The sequence below is a fragment of the Bos indicus x Bos taurus genome, chromosome 15, assembly GCF_003369695.1.
Source record: "Bos indicus x Bos taurus breed Angus x Brahman F1 hybrid chromosome 15, Bos_hybrid_MaternalHap_v2.0, whole genome shotgun sequence".
Taxonomy (NCBI): domain Eukaryota; kingdom Metazoa; phylum Chordata; class Mammalia; order Artiodactyla; family Bovidae; genus Bos; species Bos indicus x Bos taurus.
In genome coordinates this window covers 23,289,047-23,314,673 of record NC_040090.1, presented here as the reverse complement: position 1 = coordinate 23,314,673, position 25,627 = coordinate 23,289,047, and positions in this window count along the sequence as shown.

The following is a 25,627-nucleotide window of genomic DNA, read 5'->3' as shown; positions in this document are numbered from 1 at the left end:
CCACTAAACTTCCCTGGTGGCTCAGATGGTAAAGTGTCTGCTTGCAATGTGGGAGACCCAGGTTCGATTCTTGGGTCGGGAAGATCCCCTGAAGATGGGAATGGCTATCCACTCCAGCACTCTTGCCTGGAAAATCCCATGGACAGAGGAGCCTGATAGGCTATGGTCCATGGCGTCGCAAAGAGTCGGGACACGACTGAGCGACTTCACTCACTCACTCACTCACTCACTAAACTTCAATAAAAACAGAAAAAAACAAAATATGTTTTGGCATGATATTGATTGCCAGGAACTGCGCTTTCTGAAAACTTTCCTTGATAGATAATAAGAGATCACAATATTGTGTTTTGAGTGTAGGGAATTTAAAATTAATGCTGACAGACAAGAGGAGTTACTAGCTCATATTAAAGCGGTAGTGGTAGGGTTGAGATAGAAAGATTCAGGAATATATTTGAGTTAATAGAGAACTGAGTGAAAAAGAATTGAATTCAAATTCAATTTAAATACCAAGAGAGATCTGTGTTTTGTTTCTCACATCTTAATTAGAAAAAAAAATGTAATATAACATCATCAAAAATAAAGTTAACATACTAAAAAATTAATTCTGGCATATTTCTACATTCAACAGAAAGCTATGGCTATTTGGGAAGAATACGAGAATGGCAGATCTCACCCATACAATGAAGGAATTGAAGCCAATAGTCCATTACATCATCTCAGGGTCTCAGTACTTGGGATTCTGAATTTCATAAGTACTTATTTGGCATTTCATATGGACTTCATCTCAGCATGGGCAGAGAAAGTTATACAAAATAAGAAAACATCATCCCTGCCCTCAAAGGGACTCTAATCTAATTATAAGGCCATAAGAATCCAGCTGCAATGCAGGAGATGTGGGCTCAATTCTTGGGTCAGGAAGATCACCTGGAGTAGGAAATGGCAATCCACTCCAGTGTTCTTGCTTGGGACATCCCAAAGACAGAAGGAGCCTGATGGGCTACAGTTTATGCAGTCACCAAAGAGTTAAACATGACTTAGTGACTAAACAACAAACAGTGAGCAAACAGTAGACTAAACTGAAAGCAAAATATATAATTTCAATGCATCCTTATTTTATTATATAAATCAAAGCATACTTACTAAAAGCCTGATTTTTTTTTCCCCATAAAATGGTAAGGTTTGGGATTTTTTATGGCAGAAAGTGAAGAGGAACTCAAAAGCCTCTTGATGAAAGTGAAAGTGGAGAGTGAAAAAGTAGGCTTAAAGCTCAACATTCAGAAAACAAAGATCATGGCATCCGGTCCCGCCACTTAATGGGAAATAGATGAGGAAACAGTGGAAACAGTGTCAGACTTTATTTTTCTGGGCTCCAAAATCACTACAGATGGTGACTGCAGCCATGAAATTAAAAGACGCTTACTCCTTGGAAGGAAAGTTATGACCAACCTAGATAGCATATTCAAAAGCAGAGACATTACTTTGCCAACAAAGGCCCGTCTAGTCAAGGCTATGGTTTTTCCTGTGGTCATGTATGGATGTGAGAGTTGGACTGTGAAGAAGGCTGAGTGCCAAAGAATTGATGATTTTGAACTGTGGTGTTGGAGAAGACTCTTGAGAGTCCCTTGGACTGCAAGGAGATCCAACCAGTCCATTCTGAAGGAGATCAGCCCTGGGATTTCTCTGGAAGGAATGATGCTGAAGCTGAAACTCCAGTACTTTGGCCACCTCATGTGAAGAGTTGACTCATTGGAAAAGACTCTGATGCTGGGAGGGATTGGGGGCAGGAGGAGAAGGGGACGACAGAGGCTGAGATGGCTGGATGGCATCACTGACTCGATGGACGTGGGTCTCAGTGAACTCCGGAAGTTGGTGATGGACAGGGAGGCCTGGCGTGCTGCGATTCATGGGGTCGCAAAGAGTCAGACACGACTGAGCGACTGATCTGATCTGATCTGATATGTAGTAATATCGGAGAAGGCAATGGCACCCCTCTCCAGTACTCCTGCCTGGAGAATCCCAGGGACGGGGGAGACTGGTGGGCTGCCGTCTATAGGGTCACACAGAGTTGGACACGACTGAAGTGACTCAGCAGCAGCAGCATGTAGTAATATCTTGGAATAAAAAGTAAAGGATAATTGTTTCTATTATGATGACCAAACAGTGCATTTGAATGGGAACAGGTTTAGATTGTAATTGAAAAGTTACATTTGAAGGAAATAGAGTTCTCTTTTATGATGGACACAATGACAACAATGGAAAATAAAAGAGAATAAATGACTCTGGCTTAGAAGAATGAGCAAAGGTAGTGGGATTATAATGTCAGGCATTGCCTAAACCCAAATGATCATCACAATAGTGATGGTGACCTGGGATAAGTATTAAATACTTAAAGATAAAGGAAGATAAAGGAAGATGGACAACAGTATCAATAATTGCTAGGAGGCAGATTATGCTCAGAAACTTCCCTTTTTGTGAAATTGTGTTCATAAATCTGAAAACTCTGCTGGAATTATCCCTTCAAAAATACATTTCTCTTTGTTAACAGGCTGCCAGGAAAATCAAGATTTTGAAAAATAGTTGAATTAATGAAGACAAGTATTAAAATTTAAAATATACCCAGTATCTTAAAGTAAATATAATGCATATTTTAAAATTAAATCAGGCTCTTAAAAGATCAAATAGATGAATTGGGTTAATTAGAATCTAACTTTTAAAATGAGGGAGGAAAAACCCAGTTCATTATCATCATATGACAGGAATTCTCACATCATGAGTAAAAAGTAGTATTGCTTTTTCTGAGAAAAACATCCCAGGTATTTTAATTTGTATAAAAAAAACTTTTTACCCACACAGAAAAAAAATATAAGATGTCAACAAAGCAGACATAACTTAAAATTTTATGCATAATGGAAAGAAACAAAAGTACTAAAAATTATTCATGGATTCATTCATCCAACAAATACCTCCTGAGCATTTCTGTGTGTCAGGACTATGATCAACAGTGATGGGCAATGGGGTACCACTGTCATTGTTTCCAGCATACACCTGGCATAAAATCACTGACTCATAAATCTACTGGAGCCTGGTGGGGAGGAAGGGGTGGGATGGGAAGTGTTGAAAAGAAGAGCACAGGATGGCTTTCCCTCCTTCCTTGTCCAAGGAAGAATTCCATAATTAATCACTAGAGTCCATCCCCACTTTTTCTGCATGATTCCAAAATGCCATCTCAACACAATATTCCAAAAAGCCACTGCCAATCTCACTGAATTAAATGTGAAGTTTGAATCTTCATCCTGTATTTTGCTTTTTTTATTTGCTCTTCCACATCTCATATTCAACCATTTGACCTGATCAAATTATCAAGCCAGACTTTAGGCACAGTGAAGAAGAAAATAGGCCCAAACTAAAATCAATACTGAGTGTAGGAAAGTTAAAAGGGAAGAGTAGTTTATATTCACTGAGATAGTGTCAGCTTTTGGAGTAAACTATTGGAGAAGGAAATGGCAACCCACTCCAGTGTTCTTGCTTACAGAATCCCAGGGATGGAGGAGCCTGGTGGGCTGCCGTCTATGGGGTCGCACAGGGTCAGACATGACTGAAGCGACTTAGCAGCAGCAGCAGCATGCTCTTCTATATAACGTTGTCTTTTGGAGTGAATAGTATCTGAACTACAATGATTATGGTTTGGAAAGAGAAGCAGAGATGAGATTAATTACAGAGCTATCTTCAAAACACTTATCTCATTTCTGTTATCCATTTTCCCTGAACATGCTGGGCTTCCTCATGCTTTTATCCCAGTTACACCCTTCATCTGAACCCCTCCTCTGCCTTCTTCACTCCTTGGTGAACTGCCTGCCCATTAAACCTAAATCACTATAACTTGCAGGAAGTTTTATTCAACAGTCACTCCTTGCCACTTCCATGATATTTAACACCTCTATTTTATCACTTATCAACTATGTTTAATCATTTGCCTTCTTGTTCCTTAGGTCTAAAGTGAGTGGCCTTCTTTATCTTCAGACTATTAATATTCAACAGTGCACCTACCACCTAGCAGGGTGTTCAAAAGCATGATTTGATTGAACAAATAATTGCTTAATTCACAGTATATGATACTGGGTTTTCACCGTCTTTGTTTTTCTCATGTTTCCTAATGCTCACATTATAAGCTTAAACCTAAAGAGTTTAAAGACATCACTTGATGGGGTTTCTAAAATATTGTATTGGCTATGAGGAACCCAGATCAAAATGACCAATTTCTTGTGACTGATAACCGCAACAAGTAATCCTGAGAACTGATGGATGAGTTTCTGTACTTGAAAAAAATTATGTTTAGCTTGGAAGATTAGTGTCCCCCTTGAAACACAAGCCTCTTTTCAAAAAACCTATTCTTTTAGATGTTTACTGGTTTGTGAATTGTTTGCACTTTCTGTATCTTTTTGGCCATATCATTCCAGGGTCATTCGACTTTGTGATGAGCAGAGATAAATGATTCTAGAATATTGCCTCTGAATTCATGAGACATCACTATACTGGGCCTGTACTCATGAAGGTTGGTGACAGTAAGAGGGAACACTGCCAGCCACAATGAAGGCATCACAGAAAGTCTCAAGTTCCATTTCAAATAATTTCAACATAAAGCATCCTTCAGCTTGACAGTCATTCCCAATGGCCTTGACACATTTAATGAGAACCTCGCATGATGCACTATATTGTTGAAGTTTATTATTCACAATTCTGTGAAAGGGTTAGAGCATCATCTTTAAAGATGAGGAATTTCCCTGGCAGTCCAGTGATTAGGACTCTGTCCTTCCACTACAAGAGGCACAGCTTCGATCCTTGGTGGAGGAACTAAGATCCCACATACCATGTGGTATGGTTGAACATAAATTATTAAAATAAAGATGCTGCTGCTGCTAAGTCGCTTCAGTCGTGTCCGACTCTGTGCCACCCCATAGACGGCAGCCCAACGGCTCCCCCGTCCCTGGGATTCTCCAAGCAAGAACACTGGAGTGGGTTGCCATTTCCTTCTCCAATGCATGAAAGTGAAAAGTGAAAGTGAAGTCGCTCAGTCGTGTCCGACTCTGTGCCACCCCATAGACGGCAGCCCACCAGGCTCCCCCGTCCTTGGGATTCTCCAGGCAAGAACACTGGAGTGGGCTGCCATTTCCTTCTCCAATGCATGAAAGTGAAAAGTCAAAGTGAAGTTGCTCAGTCGTGTCTGACTCTTAGCAACCCCATGGATTGCAGCCTAACAGGCTCCTCCATCCATGGGATTTTCCAGGCAAGAGTACTGGAGTGGGGTGCCATTGCCTTCTCAGAAAATAAAGATGCGTAAACTGATATTCAAAAGCTAAGGCTATTGTTGTCCAAGGTTTTCCTCCAGAAAATTGTGGAACCTAGACTTTAACCCAACATCATAAACTACCAGCCAGAAATCACTACTATTATTGAGGGAATTATTACTGCTAGACAGTATCACTGTTATTGCCACCAGATTCAAAGATCTGTTTCTGTGCTGATCGGGCTCCCATGTACCCAATCAACAATGAAAACGACAGTAGTCCTAGAAAAAAATGAAGACAAAGTCTCTTTTCTAACATCCAATGAAAAAACTACAGAGTACTAATAGATGTGAAAAGGGATTCAAGCAAATTAAAATAATGTGTAAGAAAGATTTTCGGTTTTCACACAGGCAAAATTTTAAAAGATTGATACCTAGTGTTAGAGAAGTTATAAAGGGAAATATACTCTTATACTTTTTTAGTGTGAATAAATCATTCTAACACTTTTGGAGGATGATCTGACAGTACTCATCAAACTTCGAACGGGTAGAGTCTTTGACTACCCATTCCAGTCTTCAGAATCTTTCCAACAGAAATGTTTGGACACATTCTCAAAAGCTTACATGCAAGAATGTTTGCTGGGGCACTATTTGTAATAATGAGATAACAGAAATATCCAAAACATCCATTAATAGAAGATTGGTGAAAGATATCACAAAGCACTCATATTATGGAATAGTACGCTAAGTCACTTCAGTCGTGTCCGACTCTGTGCGACCCCATAGACGGCAGCCCACCAGGCTCCCCCGTCCTTGGGATTCTCCAGGCAAGAACCCTGGAGTGGGTTGCCATTTCCTTCTCCAATGCATGAAAGTGAAAAGTGAATGTGAAGTCGCTCAGTCGTGTCCGACTCTTAGCGACCCCATGGATTGCAGCCTAACAGGCTCCTCCATCCATGGGATTTTCCAAGCAAGAGTACTGGAGTGGGGTGCCATTGCCTTCTCTGATGAAATAGTATAGAGCCATGTAAAATATAAAGTGGATATGTGGCACTAACATGGAATGAAGAAAATATATTAGTGAGGAAAATAATTTTAGAACAAATGCTTAATATGATACACACACATATGATACAAATACACATAATCACACTCACACAACACAAACTCATATGCCTGCGTGCATAACCTAAAGGAACACACACCAAATGTTAATGGCAGATAGCTCTGGGAAAATGAATTGGAATTAAACTGGAATAGGTGAGGAAGAACCTTATACTTTTAGTATATATTTTTGTGCTTTGAATTTTTAACCATTAACATGTATTACCTCTGCAAAAAACAAATTGTAATTAAAAGTCTTAGAAAGCATAAAAGCAACCTCTCCTTATTTTTGCTTCACAGTTTAGGCCACATATTGCCATCTATCATGTGACTTCAGCTTTCCAACCAGCCTCCAGGGAAGGTAGAACAGGTGCTATCAGCCCTCTTATGGATGAGGATAAACCTAGGAAGGGCTTCCCTGGCGGCTCAGTGGTAAAGAATCCGACTGACAATACAAGAGATGTGGATTCAATTCATTGGGTTGGAAAGATCCCCTGGAGAAGGGAGTGGCAACCCACTCCAGTATTCTTGCCAGGATAATCCCATGGATAGAGGGGCCTGACAGGCTACAGTCCAGGCAATTGCAAAAAAATCAAACAGAACTACACGACAATAAACCCATGAAGAGTGGTGATTTGCCCAAGATCACAGGTTTCTGTTAGAAATCTCCGATAGTCTGGCTGAAGCTGAGGCTCTGAACCTTCTATAAACCTACAAGGCAACCCAGGCCTCTTGGAGGTGTCCTGTGTAGTCCAAAATGGCAGGATCTTTATTAGTAACAGCTGCATCAGGATCCCAACCAATAGACAGCCTGCAAGAGCCAGTCCACACTGGTCAACTGAGGGAAAAACATGGCTTTTTACTCAAGTACTCAACTCATAGCAACAGCACTGCCAGTTATGCTTACTATCAGTTCTAAGAACAATGAAATGGACGTTCCATCAACCCTGCCTCCCACCAAAAAGTTCTATTTTCAGAGAAAATAATATCCTTTTAAAGTGAGTAAGTTCAGAAAATGATTAAGGTGATGTTTTGTGGGCAATTGAGAGATTCTTCCCTTCCTTCCTTCCTTCTTTCCTTCCTTCCTTCCTTTCACTGGGAGCCTTAAAATGGCACATTTGCTCTGGGCAAAAATTAGTTTTTATAGGAGATACGGATTCACTTTTGCTGCCTCTGTTTGTGTCTGTGCAGTTGAGTAAATGAATCCATGCCTCTAAATAGCCAATTCCAGCCCCATCACATACTGGCTGTTTGACTTGAGCAAGGGTCATCCTTTACCTCTCCATTTTCTCATCTGTTAAATGAGGAGAGAAAAAAGCCCATTTCATGAGGTGCTGTGAGGAATAGATGAGACAGACCATGATGCTCATACAGCACAGAGATATATCCCATGCCAACTCAGTAGCTGTGTTACTAGCTCTTATGATTGCTTACATTTTTATTGGAGTATAATTGATCTACAATGTTCTGTTAGGTTCAGGTGTACAGCAAAATGAATCAGCTATATAATACATATACATATATTCACTCATTTTCAGATTCTACATGGGAAACATGTAGGTCATTACAGAGTACTGAATGCAATTCCCTGTGCCATGTAGCAGGTCCTTATTAGTTATCTATTTATGTTTATTTAGTTATCTATTATAACTTATTAGTTATATTTATTAGTTATCTATTTATATTTAAATATAGTGTTTTTGTGTCACTCCCAATCTTCTAATTGATCCCTCCCTTCTTAACCTCTCCCCCGCCCCATAACCATACATTTATGTTCTACATCTGTAACTCTATTTCAGTTTTGTAAATAAGTTCATTTATAGGCTTTTTGTTAGATTCCACATATAAATGATATCATCTGATATTAGTCTGACTTACTTCACTCAGTATGAGAATCTCTAGGTCCACCCATTTGCTGCAAATAAATACCTCTTAATATTATTAATGAAAGTATTTTACTACTAATATAGTTATCATTGTCATTATTGTATTCTACGCGGCCTAAATGCTGTTAAACGTTTGGAGATATCCTGCCTGTTTATTAAAACTTTCTTTCCCTGACTTCATTGTAATGTGGATCTCTTTAATTCAACAGACACATCCCCTATATTTAAGGAGCAGGTTCTGACTTTCACCAAAGAGATTCTAGGTTAGAGAGACTAAATCTTTCTTTTTGTTTAATTTAAAGACTCTAAAATGATGCATAATATTTATAAAATCTTTGCTGTGTTATTGGACTCCAAAAACTGCCCTACGAACTGGAACCGAAGATCCCCACCTGTGCTAGTGCTGTGTGCTAAGTCATTTCAGTGTGTCTGACTCTTGCAACCATATGTACTATAGGCTTCTCTGTCCATGGGATTCTCCAGACTAGAGTACTGAAGTGGGTTGCCATTTCCTCCTCCAGGGGATCTTCCCCATTCAGGGATCGAACCTGCATCTCTTAGGTCTCCTGCATTGGCAGGAGGGTTCTTAACTGCTGGCTCACCTGGGAAGCCCAAAGTGAAAGTGAAAGTGAGTTACTCAGTCACATCCCATGAACTGTAGCCTGCCAGGATCCTCTCTCCATGGAATTCTCTAGGCAAGAATACTGGAGTGGGTTGCCATTTCCTTCTCCAGGAGATCTTCCCCACCCAGCGATAGAACCTCCTGCGTTACAGGCAGATTCTTTACCGTTTGAGCCACCAAATATCCCTAGGTACCTCAAATTCAGTATATTCAAAAGACTTTCACCAGTTTCCTTCCTCTTCACACATTATATTTCCCTCAGTTTCCTCCTCTAGCCAGTAGCTGAATGTGCTCCTAATAATTCTGATTTGAATCTGAAATTTTAAGCGATCCCTCACCCAGCAGGCCCAACAAGTCATATGCAAAATCTTATCAATTTTGTTTCCTGATCTCTCTCCCATCTACCCCACCACCTCATCATTCCTATCTGACTACTTTATTTCAGAATTTCAATGCTTTTTGCCTGAACAATTGCCATAGCTTTCCCCCACTCTCCCCAACTCTAAATTCCTGCATTTTATTTCACTGTCCAATTGTTCTTTTTGAAGTACTAAAGTTATAATGTCCCTCGTCTGTTCAATAACAACCTGTCCCTTCTCCCTGCCAGCTGTCTTACAAATTAGAATTCCTATCCTGGGTCTAAGATCTCCCAAGTTCAGGTTCTAAGCCTGTATTCTAGTTTATACTCTATCTTGTAACTATTCTTCAGACCAAAGAAAGAATATAATGTCCCACAAACTTAGGAATGGTTCTGCACCTCTGGATTTTTATAATTCCCTCAGCCTATAATTATATGCCCATATATCTAAAACCTAACAATTACTCGTGGTCCAGCCTAGTACCACCCTGATCCTCAAAGCCAGAGGTAAACTCTTCTTATTCTAACCTCCCACAACAGATATTGCTTTATGCTATTATAATTACTCAAATCTGTTTTTCTCCCATATGAGGATACAAGAGCCTGTAAGATAGGCTCATGAATGTTTCATTTTGGTACCCCCATACTATCTAAAGGGCTTCCCTGGTGGCTCAGACAGTAAAGAATTTGTCTGCAATGAAAGAGACCTGGGTTTGATCCCTGGGTTGGGAAGATCCCCTGGAGAAAGGAATGGCTACCCACTCTAGTATTCTTGCCCAGAGAATTCCATGGACAGAGGAGCCTGGAGGGCTACAGTCCATGGAGTCATAGAGAGTCAGACACAACTGAGCAACTACACCTTTTCATACTATCTAACACTGTCTTGAAAATAGTAGGTATTCAACAAACTGACAACTTCAATTTTTGAGTGGCTTAAATTAGGAATACTAGCTACAGTATTTATGCATCCATGCTTAGTGGCTCAGTCGTGTCAAACTCTTTGTGACCCCATGGACTATAGCCCATCCGGCTCCTCTAAGAGAAACCCAAGCTACAGTGTGACCTCTCGCAAAATTACCTTCTTTGCTTTACATATCCAGGAACATCAACATCATTTTTGGATGAATCACACTTCTGTGTTTCTCAATCATTCTTAACCTAAGCCCTCTTTGATAGGTGCAAATCTGATATGTCACATGCAATATGATATTCCTTTACTCAACACTTACCATAGTATTCTAACACCTCTCAATACCTAAGAATAGAACATAGGATTAAGTTTTAATTTCTATACTTTGTATTATATGACACAACTTAGTTTTGTCTCCCAATTATGAAAGTATTATTTTCAGTACTTTCTGAATGCCCCTTATGTTGAAAAATTGCTATTACAGTCAGTGTATGTGTGCTGAGTTGCAATCTACTCTGCAACCCCATGGACTGTGGCCTGCCAAGCTCCTCTATCCATGTAACTTTTCAAGCAAGGATACTGGAGTGGGCTGCCATTTCCTACACCAGGGGATCTTCCTGACCCAGAGATTGAATTTGTATCTCTTGTGCCTCCTGGATTGGCAGACGGATATTTTACCACCACGGTACCTGGGAAGCCTCCATTACAGTTAGTGGTTTAGTTGCGAAGTCGTGTCTGACTCTTGCAGTCCCACAGACTGCAGCCTGCCAGGCTCCCCTATCCATGGGATTTTCTAGGCAAGAATACTGGAGTGGGTTGACATATCCTCCTCCAGGGGATTTTCCCAACCAAGATATCAAACCCCAGTTGCCAGCATTGCAGGTGGATTCTGATGGAGCTACCAGGGAAGAATATTATAGTCAGTGTGTACCCACAAATGTTGAACATCAGTGATGACTCCTGCCTTGGCCTGGGATGGTCCGTGGGCTTATACATCCTCATTTGCAAGAATGTGCTCTCACTCTATTCACTTGGCCTGGTATACTGGTATTCTGACTTTTACTTCCCATTCATAACAGAGCCACAACAACAGAGTTTAACCAATCACACTGATGACTGGAGAGCCTTTGTGGATTTTATGAATTAGTAATAAAGTGGAACAAATCTGTAAAATAAAGGAAAACATCTCATCAAATTTATTCATTTATTTTGACAAGAGCAATTTTGTTTTAATTGCTTATGATAGCATCTCAGGAAATGTGTTGCAGCATGTTTTCCCAAATTAATTAGGCCCCCTTTTCCCACCAAGGACTTCTGCTTACACAAGAAAAAGAAAATGGAGGAAAAGCCCCACAAATGTAGTCATTTTTAGGACTTCAGGAGAATATATGAAAATTTTTTAAAAGACAATATCTGTTCTTTTTGAGTAAATACTCTATAAGCTCATTTGGAGAGAAAATTAGGTATTGCTCTTAAAAGATAAATTTGGATATGAATTGAATTTGGAGCTGAATTTGCTTCTCTATGTGAAAAGTGTTTTGAAATGTGCTCTAAGAGGAAATAGTTTCAACTAAACTGTTTTTACTGATTCATAGACTTTCGGTACTAAAAGTAATTGAAAAACTGTCTAATCTAATATACTAATAGATGCAATATTTTCTATTTTGTGTCCCATGTATTACCTTATGAAAGAACTTAATCCCAATGCAGTTGAAATGAAGACTTTTGTTTCCATTTAGAATGTCTCATTTTTTGACTGGTTTCATATTAATACACTGGAGGAAGTATAACATGTGACTTAAGAGAAAAGACCCTGAAAGCCCAGATAACTGGGGTCATATCTCATCTTCACCATTTCCCACCCATATAAACTTAAATAAATTCTGAACCTCAGTCTATGATATTATTTAAATGCAGATAATGATAATATATTCCTCATCATATTGTTCTGAGAATAAAATGATGTAAGGTACATAAAGTGCTTGACAGAGTGTCTGGCATTATAAGCACTAATATACATAAACTATTTTTAGGAAGTTGAGAACCACACATTAGGAGAAGCTTGATCCAAGCACAGAACTCAGAATGTGGATCCACTTGCTGAGTTGGAACAAATTAATGAAGTCTCCTAAAACCCTTATTTCTCACCCTACAAAATGGAGTTGAATGGCTAACCAAGAAGAAAAATCTACATTAGATGAATTTAGGTCCATCATAAATGTCCAGGACTCTATCTTATGGCACTTAATCACAATATCCATTATCTTGATTTTGTGTGTAGAGCAAAATACATAATCCTTGCTGAGGAATCATAGCATACTTTAACTTGTTAAAGCCCTTCTCTGACCTTGGTAAAAGATTTTTACTTGACTGAGTTTTGTGTTTCAATTAACACAGTGGCACTGATTCAAATCTACTGCATTTTTTTAAACTAGCACTTTAGCAAACTCAATTAGGATTATGGCTAAAGTTCCATACTCTAAAGTTACTTTCCCATCATACTCTTTCAGCAAACAGAAGACTATCATATTATGGGTTGACCACAGGCACCAATTACACATACATGATAAACTGCCTGGCATCAGGTTGTACTGTGAAAACATTTTCCTGTTTATGTAAAGTATTATATAATGATACTTAAATTTTTATTTCTCTTTAAAGCACAACACTCCCCTTTTGTTCACGAGTGGTAATGGCTTCTGGATAACTGAAAGCTGATTTCTAAATGTGAATAATGCATTTGTCTTAACTGTCATTCTCAATGATGCTGAGAAAACATACTCAAGGAAATTATGTATCTGTATCTGACAAATTAAAGAAGAATGGAATTGTATTTACATTTTAAAAGATTTAAAAATTTGAGCAAACTCAAATAACCATTTGAGTTTTATTTCAATAATTGATTTAAAACTTGTTTTGACTGAGTTTAAGCTTTTGATTCTTTCTTCTCCCTCTCCTCCCCATATATAATTTTGATTGAGATATTCCCTTGAATTGTTTTATGTTCTAGACTCTGCTTATGGCCTTTGTCAGATTTTATGCCTCCTTACAGCCTGAAGAAAAATAGACATGATTGGGGATTCCACAATTAATACACTTGCTCTGCAGAGAGCCCCATGTGGGGTATTCAGAAAGAGAAATATGAAAGACATGGTCCTGCTCTCCAAGAAGATTATCCATCATGCTATGATCTCTTCTCCCCTATTCATTGACTATGTGAAGCTGCTCAGTCGGGTCCAACTGTTTGCGACCCCATGGACTGTAACCTACCAGGCTTCTCTGTCCATGGGATTTTACAGGCAAGAGTACTGGAGTGGGTTGCCATTTCCTTCTCCAGGGGATCTTCCCAACCCAGGGATCGAACCCTGGTCTTCTGCATTGCAGGCAGACGCTTTACCATCTGAACCATCAGGGAAGCTTTGTATAAAGCTACATGAAATAAATTTCTCTATTTTTTCTGCCTGGTAACTACATTCTCATCTTTTGTGATATATAAATGAGAAAACAATATTCTGTACACACATTTGAATTAGCTTTTTTTATTTTCTTCAAAAGCAGTGTGGTAATCATACAGCAACAGGCGCTGAACTTACAGTAGTACAACTATGATAAAATTTGCATTCTTATATTATAGAGCTATGATACATACCTTCTTAGAGCAGCCAGAGCCAGCCATCTAAACTTTTGAAGAGGTGGACACAGAGTAGCCCAACAGATTATATACAACTCAGAAATTGGAGACAGCTCATCCAGCTCTTTATCCTGACTTTCTACTACCAAGTCAGAAAAGCTCTTATTTGGATTTATATGGGGAACAAGAAAACTAAACAAAGTAAAACAATAATATACGCTACCACCAACACAAGAACATATGTCCTAGAATATGCACCAGTACCCAGGATATTTTATGTCACTTAAAAATTGTAGTTTATAGTTGAATAAATCACTAGATAATTTTGCATCTGTTTTTCCCCCCACAGTGGATGTCTATATTATGTTGAATCTCTTCTGCTTCAACAAACTGAGAGTAATACATGAAAAAAGCATCTTGATTGTTATTATTATTAGTGCTTTATTATATTATTCTAGGAATATAATAAAACTGTGATTCAGATTCAGTTAATTTAAAATTTTTGACATGACTAAGGAGTAGACTAAAGATAAACTTTGTCACAATCATGAAGAAAGTGTTTGTAATCAAAACTGCAAAAAATATGTCTAATCTACTGAAAACTTTTAGTGACTCCATCATTTGTTTGCAAATAGGAGTTTCTAATTACAAATAAATCTGAAATAATTCTGTAATAGGCCCTCTACTACAAAGAATTTGTTAGCAAGGAATGTCAGTAGTCGTCAAGTTAAGCACTGAGAAGGGAACTAAAGGAACAACATTGCATTTATTTTTAGCACAATCTAGATATTTTGCTGGAATCTCGGCCCAGTTACTCTGAGTACAAAGCCTAAAAATCAATTTTAGTACTTGGAAAAATAATAATAAAATGGCATTTGAGGCAGATCATTTTTATAATAGCTTTAACCAGTATTTCAGTATTTGACAGTGAATGCTAACCAGACCACAGTGGGAAGCAAAGACCATCTGGTGACAACATGGCTCCAGCATAACCCAATGCCTTATCAGCTCCACTACTGTGAGGGTATTTCCCTTCCCACGCCCAGCATATATACACATCACTAACCAATTGTGTCACTCTTTTCCATCAAGCTCAGACTATAGTCTCTGGAGCTTTCTATAGACATCTGTTCAAGAAGAAAAGAATGGAGTTAGTCGAAGAGATGAACCTTATTTGCTACTTCCATCTTAAGATTAAATCATGATAATCCTTTCTGAATTGCTGATAAACTGTCATGAGATTCAGTAAACTCTGTTCCAGGCACGGTGCATGAGTGTTGAAATGGGATGGGGTTTATGTGAGTAGGTCTAACTAAGAACTCTAGACGTGTCTTTACCATTCAAAGCTATTATTTACAGAACAGAGACTCAAACTCTCCCACTCTGGACTTCTCAAATATGCCATTGGAATACTTTAGACACAAGTGTCAAAGCACAGAGCTGCTTGCCACTTCATTGTAAATCTATGAATGTGTATATCCCCTCATAGCCAGAAAAAAAAATTATAAGAAAAAATAAAGAGCATGTAAGTCACATATAAGTGCATTATCTGACTTGCACGATAACTACTTAGTTCAAACTTCGAGTTCCATAGAGGAAATGCCTTTCTAAACAGCTCACCTCTGGAGCCCCAGGTAGCAAAGACCATTTTAACTTTTTTCACCTGGGAATGCCCTGAATCAAACTGTGCTTCAGAGATCAGTAGCATTAGTATCACCTGGGAGCTTGTTAGAAATGCAAAAATCACTGCCCTCATTGAGACCAACTGAATCAAATTCTGCATATTAACAGGCTATTGAACAAATTTGTATGCACATTAAAGTTTTAGAAGCACTTATCTAGACTTGCAGATGCCCAGACCCAAGAGAGATGTTACAGAATTTTAATACAAATTTTCAAAAATTTTCTTTTCTAGATTCTACAGTGTAGACCAAATTCTGCTCTGTGGAACAAAAAAACCCCAATGAGATTCTCTGAAAAGAAATAAGAGATAGAAAGGGGGGCAGTTATGTTTAAAAACATGAAAGCCCATACACGAACCTTTTGGAAATTCACTATATACATTAGCATAGTATAGGCTCTAAAAAGTACCATCACAAAGAAACTAGTTTCTCTTTGTTTAACTTACTCTTTCAAAAAAATGACTATTAACTGTTTATGAGCCCCTGTGGGAAAACTGCTAAAAACTAATTTCCTGCAGCACACAAAACTCTGCAGCACATGAAAGCCTCCTACTTCATCTTTGGGATCTATATTATTCAAAGACAAAGGTATAGTGAAGTCTTTTTGGTATATCTGAAAGCATAAAATAAAAGAAAAATGAAAATCTAAGGCCCCAGAATAACCTGTATCAAAGTGAATTTTTGCTGTATAAGACTGTATTCACAAGCTCGTATATATTTGTCTGGAATCAAAGTACAGATAAAGATCTAGAGTTGGAAACTGAACCATGTCAAAAAAGTAGCCACATCCTAAAAACATAATAATAAAAGATTTTGATGTTCTCTGCTCCATGCTTTAGAATTAGTTCTCAGGGTGATCTTACTGCTCAAGATGATTCACAAATACTGAGTTTTGTCCTTATCTTTATGAGTATCTTTGCAGGTTCACAATAAAAACATCATTGCTCCCTGAACACTGTGATCAGGAAGCTACTCAAATGTAGGGTACGACCCAACACTCAAATGGACTAACGATTCAGTACCACCCAAATCTGTATATTTAAAGAAAGCAGACAGAACTTGAGACAGGGCGAAACAACACCTGAATGAGAAAGCAGGGTGGTAACAGGATGAAGAAAACCGCTTCCAGCCCTTGTACTCACCACCCAAGTCTTCCACCCTCGCACGTGTCACAACCTGGTTATATGGATTCACACATGTTCTTAGCAAGTTTCCAAATTCCCGTCTCTCCCAAAAGACATTTCTAGTGGCTTCTAAAAATTTCACAAAGCCCCAACCTTTCACTTATTTTTACTTTTACCTTCTGGACAGTTAGCCGAAGGCAAAACTTGAACCAGTAGTTGAGAGCAGCCAGGTCCTTCAGAGAAACCTACTCTATAACCCAGACACCACTAATCTACTCACTCATATAAGCAACACCTGATGTTAGGATTAAAGGTAGAGTCCCTTCTCTGTCCACAAAACCCTACTTGTTGGATCCCAAACATGAAAAGAACAAAATAAAATGACAGGCTCCCATCTGGGGAGGCAGATGTTGCCCCTCTGAATCAGCACTAAGATCTCAGAGACTGTGATTCTTTTTAAGGGCAGAGAATCACCAGCCAAGAAAGGAAGGCCAAGCCCATCAGCAAACAATTGTTTGATCCCAAATCAAAAGGAATACAGCCCTCAGATATGCCTTGTTATGAACCAGGAATAAACAACCATACAGTCACTTATCTGAACATTCCCCCAAATCTAAATACATCCTCTTATATCATGATTATTATTAACAGCTATTAATAATTAAGAACTCTTAATACCTTATATTCTAACCAAAGTTATCCACTTTGGGGCCAAATTCAGTGTTGCAATTTAAAGGAAACTAATTTTTTTTAACTGACATCTGAAAAGGAGAAAAGGGTCCTTAATAGTAAAAAATGGTATAGCAACCAACCAGGTTTGAGCTATGCACACAACACACACACACACATACATATATGATAAAATCGGCCCTTAAATTGGATTCTATATAATATATTCCAACTTTTGATTCAGAAAATATGATCACTCAAACATTCACAAGAGTAAAGGTATGTGAGAGATCTTGAATCAATTTTGGTAGAGGCTACATGACTTTGGAGGTAAATAAGGAGGAAAAGCCACATCTGGGACTCTTAATCTAGTACAAATTTGTAAGTCACTAGAAAGGAGTAACTCCAAACAGCTGATCCACGGCTTATGCAATTTTCTAAATCAGGTCTTCAGTGAAGTGCAGAGGTCAATGGAGGCTGCACGCTATTATGAGGGACTACGATGCGGCGTCATAAATGAAACGAGTTGTGTGGGCAACAATGGCGAGGAAATCCAGAATCACACACCGAAAAGAAAAACAAATCTGACAATTGCTTTTTCTCTGAAAGAAAACTTGGATTGCAAGGGTCATGAACAATTCCCTTCAAGAGCTTCCCCCAAAACTAGCATAGATCTTTGCCCACCAACCACAGGAAATTACTCTAATTGGATCCATCTTGCTCTCAGAAATTATTTCAGAGGAAAAAATGACTCCTAGAAACAGATAAAGTTATTTTATTTACATGAGATAAAATTCTAAAAAGTGTAAAAGCATCAGACCAGACAGCGTGCCATTGCAGGAAAATATATTAATTCTGAATGATATACGAGCACAGCCAGAAGTCAGAGAAAACCCGAGCACCGGATAATGCACAGAAAGCAAGCTAGTGGAAGATCAACCAGGAGATAAAAGCACAAATCACAGGGCCTGTATCTTGATGTGTCTAAATTTTCTTCCCTTTTTAAGGGCTAGCTAAGATGCCATGAAAATACTCCAAGAAAGCTTCTCTCATCCCCATAACAAAATTCATGTCTGACCTCCAACAGCTCCTTATCTGGTTGGACCTCTCTCGTGCCACTTCTCACTTCTGCCTTATATTACAGTTATTTATAGATAGCTCATCTTTTCTACTAGGCTGTGAGCTCTTTGAAGATGGAAACTAACATTCGGTAAATCACTCGCTCTGCCCAAGGTACTGTATTTGGTGTTTTCACATGCATTACCACAATTAATCCTTGTAAACCCCCCTGGGAGATAGGTCTCATTTTCACATTTCTGGAAGTTCAAAGAAGGCTTTGCTCACAGTCTGACTTTTACTAAGGGCTGTGGTGGCTCAGTGGTAAAGAATCCGCCTGCCAAGCATGAGATGCAGGTTGGATCTCTGGATTGAGAAGATCCCCCCAGAGAGGGAATGGCAACCTACTCCAGAATTCTTGCCTGGGAAATCCCCTGGACAGAGATGCCTGGTGGGCTACAGATCATGAGGTCACAAAAGAGTCAGATATGACTTAGTGTCTAAACAACAGATAGAAGATAGGAACTTAGGTTGAATCTGAAGTTGATGGCTATCCCATTATAAAGAATTATATCTAACTCATCTTGATAACCAACCCCAGCATGGTTATCTGAACATATGAGATGCTCAATACACCCTTGCTTATTTGGTTAGGTAATGTCTACTGAATACAAACGACAAGATTAATTGTCTATCTTTCAGGGCATCTTCTAAAATCCTGCCCAGAAAATAAAACAGCATCAAAATGACTAAATGTATCCTCTGTAGACTGTAAAAATCCAAACTTCAAAAAGAGTAAAAAAGAAAAATGAAATAGAGGCAGCAAGCCAGTTTCTAATTTATCCTTGGATGAGCTCCATAAAAACCATGTATGTTGTACATAAGAACACACTGTTCTGATTGACTATAGCATCCTGACACACTACACAGATGAAACATAGGAAATTAAATGGTACTGGGAGTTTTCTCAACAGTCCATTAATAAATAGTCTATCAAAATAAGCAATAACATTGCTCTAATCAGGCCCACTTTTCATAAAAATCAATTGTTTATCTTTTTTTATATGGAAGCTTCTTAATTGTGGCCTGAATGGAGAGAATCATTCACAAAGATCATATTTTTCCCCTCTAAAGAGGAAGAATTCTGAGTTTCACTATTTCAGCTGGACCCACAGTTATAAATTTGATAAGCTTCTTGGGAGTGCCTTAAGTATTTTTCCCTTTAATAAACAAGTCTCTACACTAATTTTGAAATAGCCAGCTCTTTTGATAACTGTGTCAAAATGAAGTCCAAGAGGATAAACTGCCTTGAGATTTGAAAGTGGCTTCAAATTCAGTCTAAAATTATTTAGAATTTTATAATATGGCTTCTTAATTTTAAAAAAGTAATTAATTGGACAATGGGCACAGTGCTAAGAAATGCTGCATACAAACTGGAAAAGTCATCTGATTAGAGATATAAGACCTAGGTTTAGCCCCAGGTAGTATAATCCTTATTTACCAAGTTTTAGTTACTTCATCTCTAAAATGACTGATCTAATGTAACTTTTAGATCTAAAGTCCCATGATTCTACTCAACAAGTAATGGTCATGGTTTTCACCAGAACTTCGATCAGGGAAAATGGGTGAAGTGTTAGTCACTCAGTCATGTTTGATTCTTTGCAACTCCAGGGACTGTAGCCCACCAGGCTCCTCTGTCCATGGAATTCTCCAGGCAATACTGGAGTGGGTTGCCATTCCATTCTCCAGGGGATCTTCCTGACCCATGGACTGAACTTGGGTCTCCTGCATTGCAGGCAGATTCTTTACCATCTCAGCCACCAGGGAAGACCTCTAAGGAACAATCATGAACCCCTAATATATTCACATCCTGATTCCCAGAATGTGTGAGAAATTTTGTAGATGCGATACAGTAAAAGATTTTGAGATGGGAGATTATCCAGATGGGCTCAATGCAATCATAGAATCCACGTAAGCATGAGTTGAAAGGGTCAGAGTCAGAGAAGAGGTGAAGTGGAGGCTGGAGTGATGCAACTGCTGGCTGTGAAGATGGAAGAGGGCCAGGAGCCTAGGGATGTGGGAAGCCCCTAAAAGCTGAAAGAGGCAAGGAAGTAGGTCCTCCACCAGAGCCTCTAGAAGGAATGCAACTCTGCTGATTTCTTGATTGTAGAAACTCTGATCTCCATAATTGTAAGATAATAAATTTGTGTTGTTTCAAGACACAAATCTGTGGTAACAGAAAACTAACACAGACCTGAATATGCTTCAGTACCATTTGTATCAGATATACCACAAAAATATGGAAATATTATGTTATCTTTCTTACATTTGTCAATTGATATATTCAAAAGTGAAAATTTTTCTATTGCTTATGATTATGAGGAATAGTATCAATACTTAAATTACTCAATCCTATAATCATGAGATGTTCATGTAAAAGTGGAGTAATGAAAATAATAATCACAACAATAAACAAATACTGAGCATTTAGTCACTTTGTGTGTGTTATCTTGGTTGAGGCATATTCTGATTTCAATGACTCTGTCTTCTGCCTTCTTACCTCCTTCCCAAAGGTGGGAAGCCATGGAGGAGGAAGGCAAGACAAGATTAGTTAGTATTACATACTGTTCTTCAGAAAGAGGAACTGAAACCATTTTTCTGATTTAATTCAGAGACAAATTCATGCTACAATCATGAAATATGAGGTCAGCCTTCTCATTAGACTCCACATCAGAGCAGTCAGCCACAGTCTACAATGTATCAGACAACCTCTGTTCCATTTGAGACTCAAACGGGCAATACTTTGTATTAAAGCCATCACCCAGAAGCCAAGAGCAGCAACTTTAAAAACAAACGCTTAATTGATCCATTTACCTAGATATTTCCTACCGGAAGAATTGTATTACTGTTACTTGACTGAAGCTCATATTATATTTTGTGCATGTGTGTGTGGGGGTGTGGGTGTGAGAAAGAGAGACAGAGAAGGGAAATAAGGCACAGCAATTGATTAGATGCTTCCTCATTTAATTCAATTACTTAGAAGAGCAAAAGGCCATAAGTGAAATTCTAACTGTTGCAAGAGACAGATGCTAATAGATGCTGAGAGACAACCAAAGTTATATCTCTAGGAGCAATATAATAATCAGCTAACAAAATATCAAGTTAGAGAGACATGAAGAAGTCATGGAAAAAACATGACCCCTCCATTGTAAATGTCAATATCCAATTTTAGAATCTTCTGCAAAGAAAATATTTCATCATATGTGAGAATATCCCTGCTTTCACTTGATTCCAATCAATTTCTCGCATCATCTCTCTAAATATGAAATATAAAATGCTTCTTTTCAATAGGACCATTATTTCAAAAATAAGCTACAAAATTTAAAAAATATTAAATCTACAAAATTTAACCATTATTAAATCCAAATACATATATGCAGCAGTCTAAAATAAAAATAGCAAAGTTTGTGCTTTCCTCTGAACAGAAATGTTCCTAAAGCAGCAGACTGTGTTTAGCTGACAAAATCAGTTTTCCTCCCCCCATTAGTTTTCATAAAGATTTGGTATAAAAGAAATGTCAAGTCAACAAAGTCAACGACAAATTTAAGATTTCCACAGCACTGATATATACTCCCATTTACATGTCTCACAGTGACCAACATGATTTTTTCCCAAATCAGCCTCTCTCACAAGACGGTAAGCTCAAGGGTAAGAATGAGTATCTTCCTGATCTCTGTGCATCTCCAGAACATCAAATATTTGTTGGCAAGTAATGAGTGCCTATAGGTACTCACTAAGAGTTTTTTTAATGATAAATTAATGAATTAATGACAAAGACTTTGATCTGAATATACATTGAAGTCAAGTGTATGCCTCATTGAAACTTAAGCCCCAGTCTATTAATAATAAAGACTTGCAGAAGATGATGAGAAAAACAAAGATTTAAATGGATGTCAGATGTAACCTTTTGAAGAAGAAAGTCAAGTGTTGTGGTGCTACTTCTGTATACATCCTTTTTTAATACCAAAAAAGAAGAGTATGTTTCATCCATGCCACTGACCCAGCACAGGAGTCTTCATATAGTAAATGCTCACTAAATATTAGCTGACGACTGGATTAATGAACGATTATATGATATACTATGAGTGGTCTTCTTAAATTTTAAAATCAGTGACACTTGTCAAATTATAACAATTTTATAAGACCCTTAAATGTCCACATGCAAAGTCTGATGTATTTTCTCCCCGCTGTAAGAGCGATTGCTAACATGGTTGTAAATCAAATTAAAACTGGCAATTTTCTTTTATTAATGCTCATAGACAACCCACCCTGACCTATAAGAACATCTTTCCCATACCTCTCCCACCATTCCATTCACCCCTCCATCCACTTAACCAACTGGTTCACCACAGTTCAGATCTGCAGTTGAAATCAGAAGTGCAGCTGCCTGTTGTACAGAAGAAATTAATGTAACATTGTAAAGCAGTTACGTTCCACTTGAACACAACACTGCAAATCAACTATACTTCAATACAATAAATTAAAAATTTTAAAACAGAAGTACAACTGCCTAATTGTTATATCATTATGACTAAGGTAAAAAAATACATGATTATTTGAACATGAAATGTAATGAGAGTCCCAGGAGCCTTACACAGTCAGTGCTGTCAAAGCAACTGAGTGGGAAAAAGGAAGTGCTCTGGGGGTATAAGAGGAAGGTGCTTCAGTGGCTTAATTAGTTTGTGTAAGTGTGTATATATATATATATGTATGTATATATTCAAGTATATACATACACACATTTGCATTTTATATACATAATCTTTACACTGATGAAGTGGTCATGTACTTTGGCAAAACATTTCAAGGAAATGAATTTGGCTGAAATCTTTTAGGAAAGCAAACTGAATGATGCTACAAAGATCTTAAGGCAGTTTCTAAAACAGAAATCCCACTGTGACCAGTTCTAGGAGCTTTGCCAGGGTATAAGATACAGAACTCACTCCAGCAACATCTTTGAGAATTCTGAGTTAGGAAAGCAAAATTTCATAGGCAAGATGGTGAAAACAAAGCAGAGTTTCTCTTGTGGTGCTCAGTCCTTCCTTGGAGAATCTGTAGCTAGAGGGGAAAAGGAAGAAAAAGAGAGAACTATAAATGCAGATGGAAAATACAGAAGAAAGAGAACTGGAGAGAAAGAGAGAATAGGAATTAAAATGTGAATTTAAAAATTTAAATTCTTAGTGGAGAGGCTACAGTTCATAAGTGTAACTTCTAGAAGAAGGCTGTTACTTTAAAAAAAAAAAAAAAACGAAAACTTATGGAAAGCTCAGAGTTTGTATTTCAAGTGGGGAATATAGAAAACACTACATTCCATTAATCAACTTTTATAACTGAAATCACTCTAATTGCCATATACTGTTTTTTGAAGCAAGGAAGAGCTCTGTCAGCACACTTCTGGTCTACCTATATGTCAGCATATATTTCTAGGGAAATCTTCATCACTGCTGCCAACAAAGTAACAGAAACGGCCCAGAGATAAAAGTGACCTCTGGAAAAAATGACTATACATTCTTGATTAGAAGAAAATTCATTCAGGAAAGAAATCATTAAGAAATATTTTTTTAACTATTAAGCAATTCCACTTACATATCCTATATAAAATTTTAATCCTAGATTGGTTTCTTATAGTGTATAAAGTATATATCTAATTAGTAGAGTAAATTAACAAAGGATGAATAAATTTAGGTTTAAGGACATGAAACTATTAGCAGATGACACCAAGAACAAAACTTGGTGGAAAAAAGTCAACAAAACACAGTTTAAAAAACCTAAATATCCTTCAAGAGGTGAATGGATTAAACAAAATGTGGTACATCCATACAATGAAATTGTACTCAGCAATAAAAAGAAACCAACTGCCTACTGATACATGCCACAACACAGATAAATCACAAACATGAGGCTAAGTAAAAGTAACCAAAAACAGGAGTCCATAGTGTATGATTCCATTTATACAAAATTCTAGAAATTGCAAAACTAATCTATAGGGACAAAATGCATATTTCATTGGTGCTGGAGTCAAGGATCAGATGTCTGCATCTTGACTGTAGTGGTGGATTCATAGGTATATACATTTGTCAAAATTCATTGACTTCTACATTTAAGTGGGCACTACTTATTTCACAAATGCTATATATACCTCAATAGAGATGATTTTTTAAAAATAATAGAAAAAATAGATATGGGTTTAATTTTGCCATATTTTCCAAGATAAGTTAGCAAGCATTTAACATTTGCCATAACAGAATTAATGAGGTAGAGTTGCATGGTGGGGCCTATTTCCTGAATGCTTCACCTACTGATTGGTTCAGCTCTTTCACAACTATTGGATAAGTGAGAGGTCCAAAATTCAACGGTTTCCTCCATCAGAAGGGAAAAGACTGAGGCATGGACATGAATTGGGCAGTCAGTGTAGACGACTGCACTGCAGCAATAGGTGGTCCGATAAAACAGCTTCTTACTCCAGTCTTGCTTTTGGATTGTGACTTTTCACATTTTATAGTGATATTAAAAGATGTCTGAAAGTACCAGCAGCATGTCACAGGATACAGAAGTGTAAGTCTGTCCAGCCATTTTTGACAAATATGCCAAATTGAAAGTTCTTCCAGATCTTTCAATCCTGGTCCCTGTCACCTCTGGATCCTGAATATTTTTTCTTTTGCTTTGAAATATTAGCCATCACATCACTGGGCAAAGAGCACACATAAAAAATGACCTATAAAAATAGTATGTGTTCCTTTTATGAAAAGCAAGATAAATGTTATAAAATGAAACAGAATGTAAATTTAGGTTTTGACTACTACTATCTTCTTTCATTAAATATACACTTAGAATTTTTGTGATCTTCCCCAGGCTGTAGTCCATGGGGTCACAAAGAGTAGACACGACTGGACAACTGAATGGAACTGATTTTTATATGACTGTGGGTAGTGATGAGAACTTTTCTAAATACATAGATTTATCTGTTCCACCAACAGTACTTTCCAAAGTCTCTGTAACATTATATGATTTGCTGATAGAAAGATTATCAAACACATTTGGAAAAGCATCTTAATACCATAGGGAGGGGCAAAAAATATAGTCATTCTTAAGTCATTTTCTCACAGGCACATTAGAAAAAATATTAGCTTCCTTGTTCTGTGGCTGCTAGACATCTACTATAACATGGCAAGAAAAGTACCAAGTTTAACATAACTATTATTGGTATCAGTAAGTAGCCAGAAAGAATACTCTGAAATCAC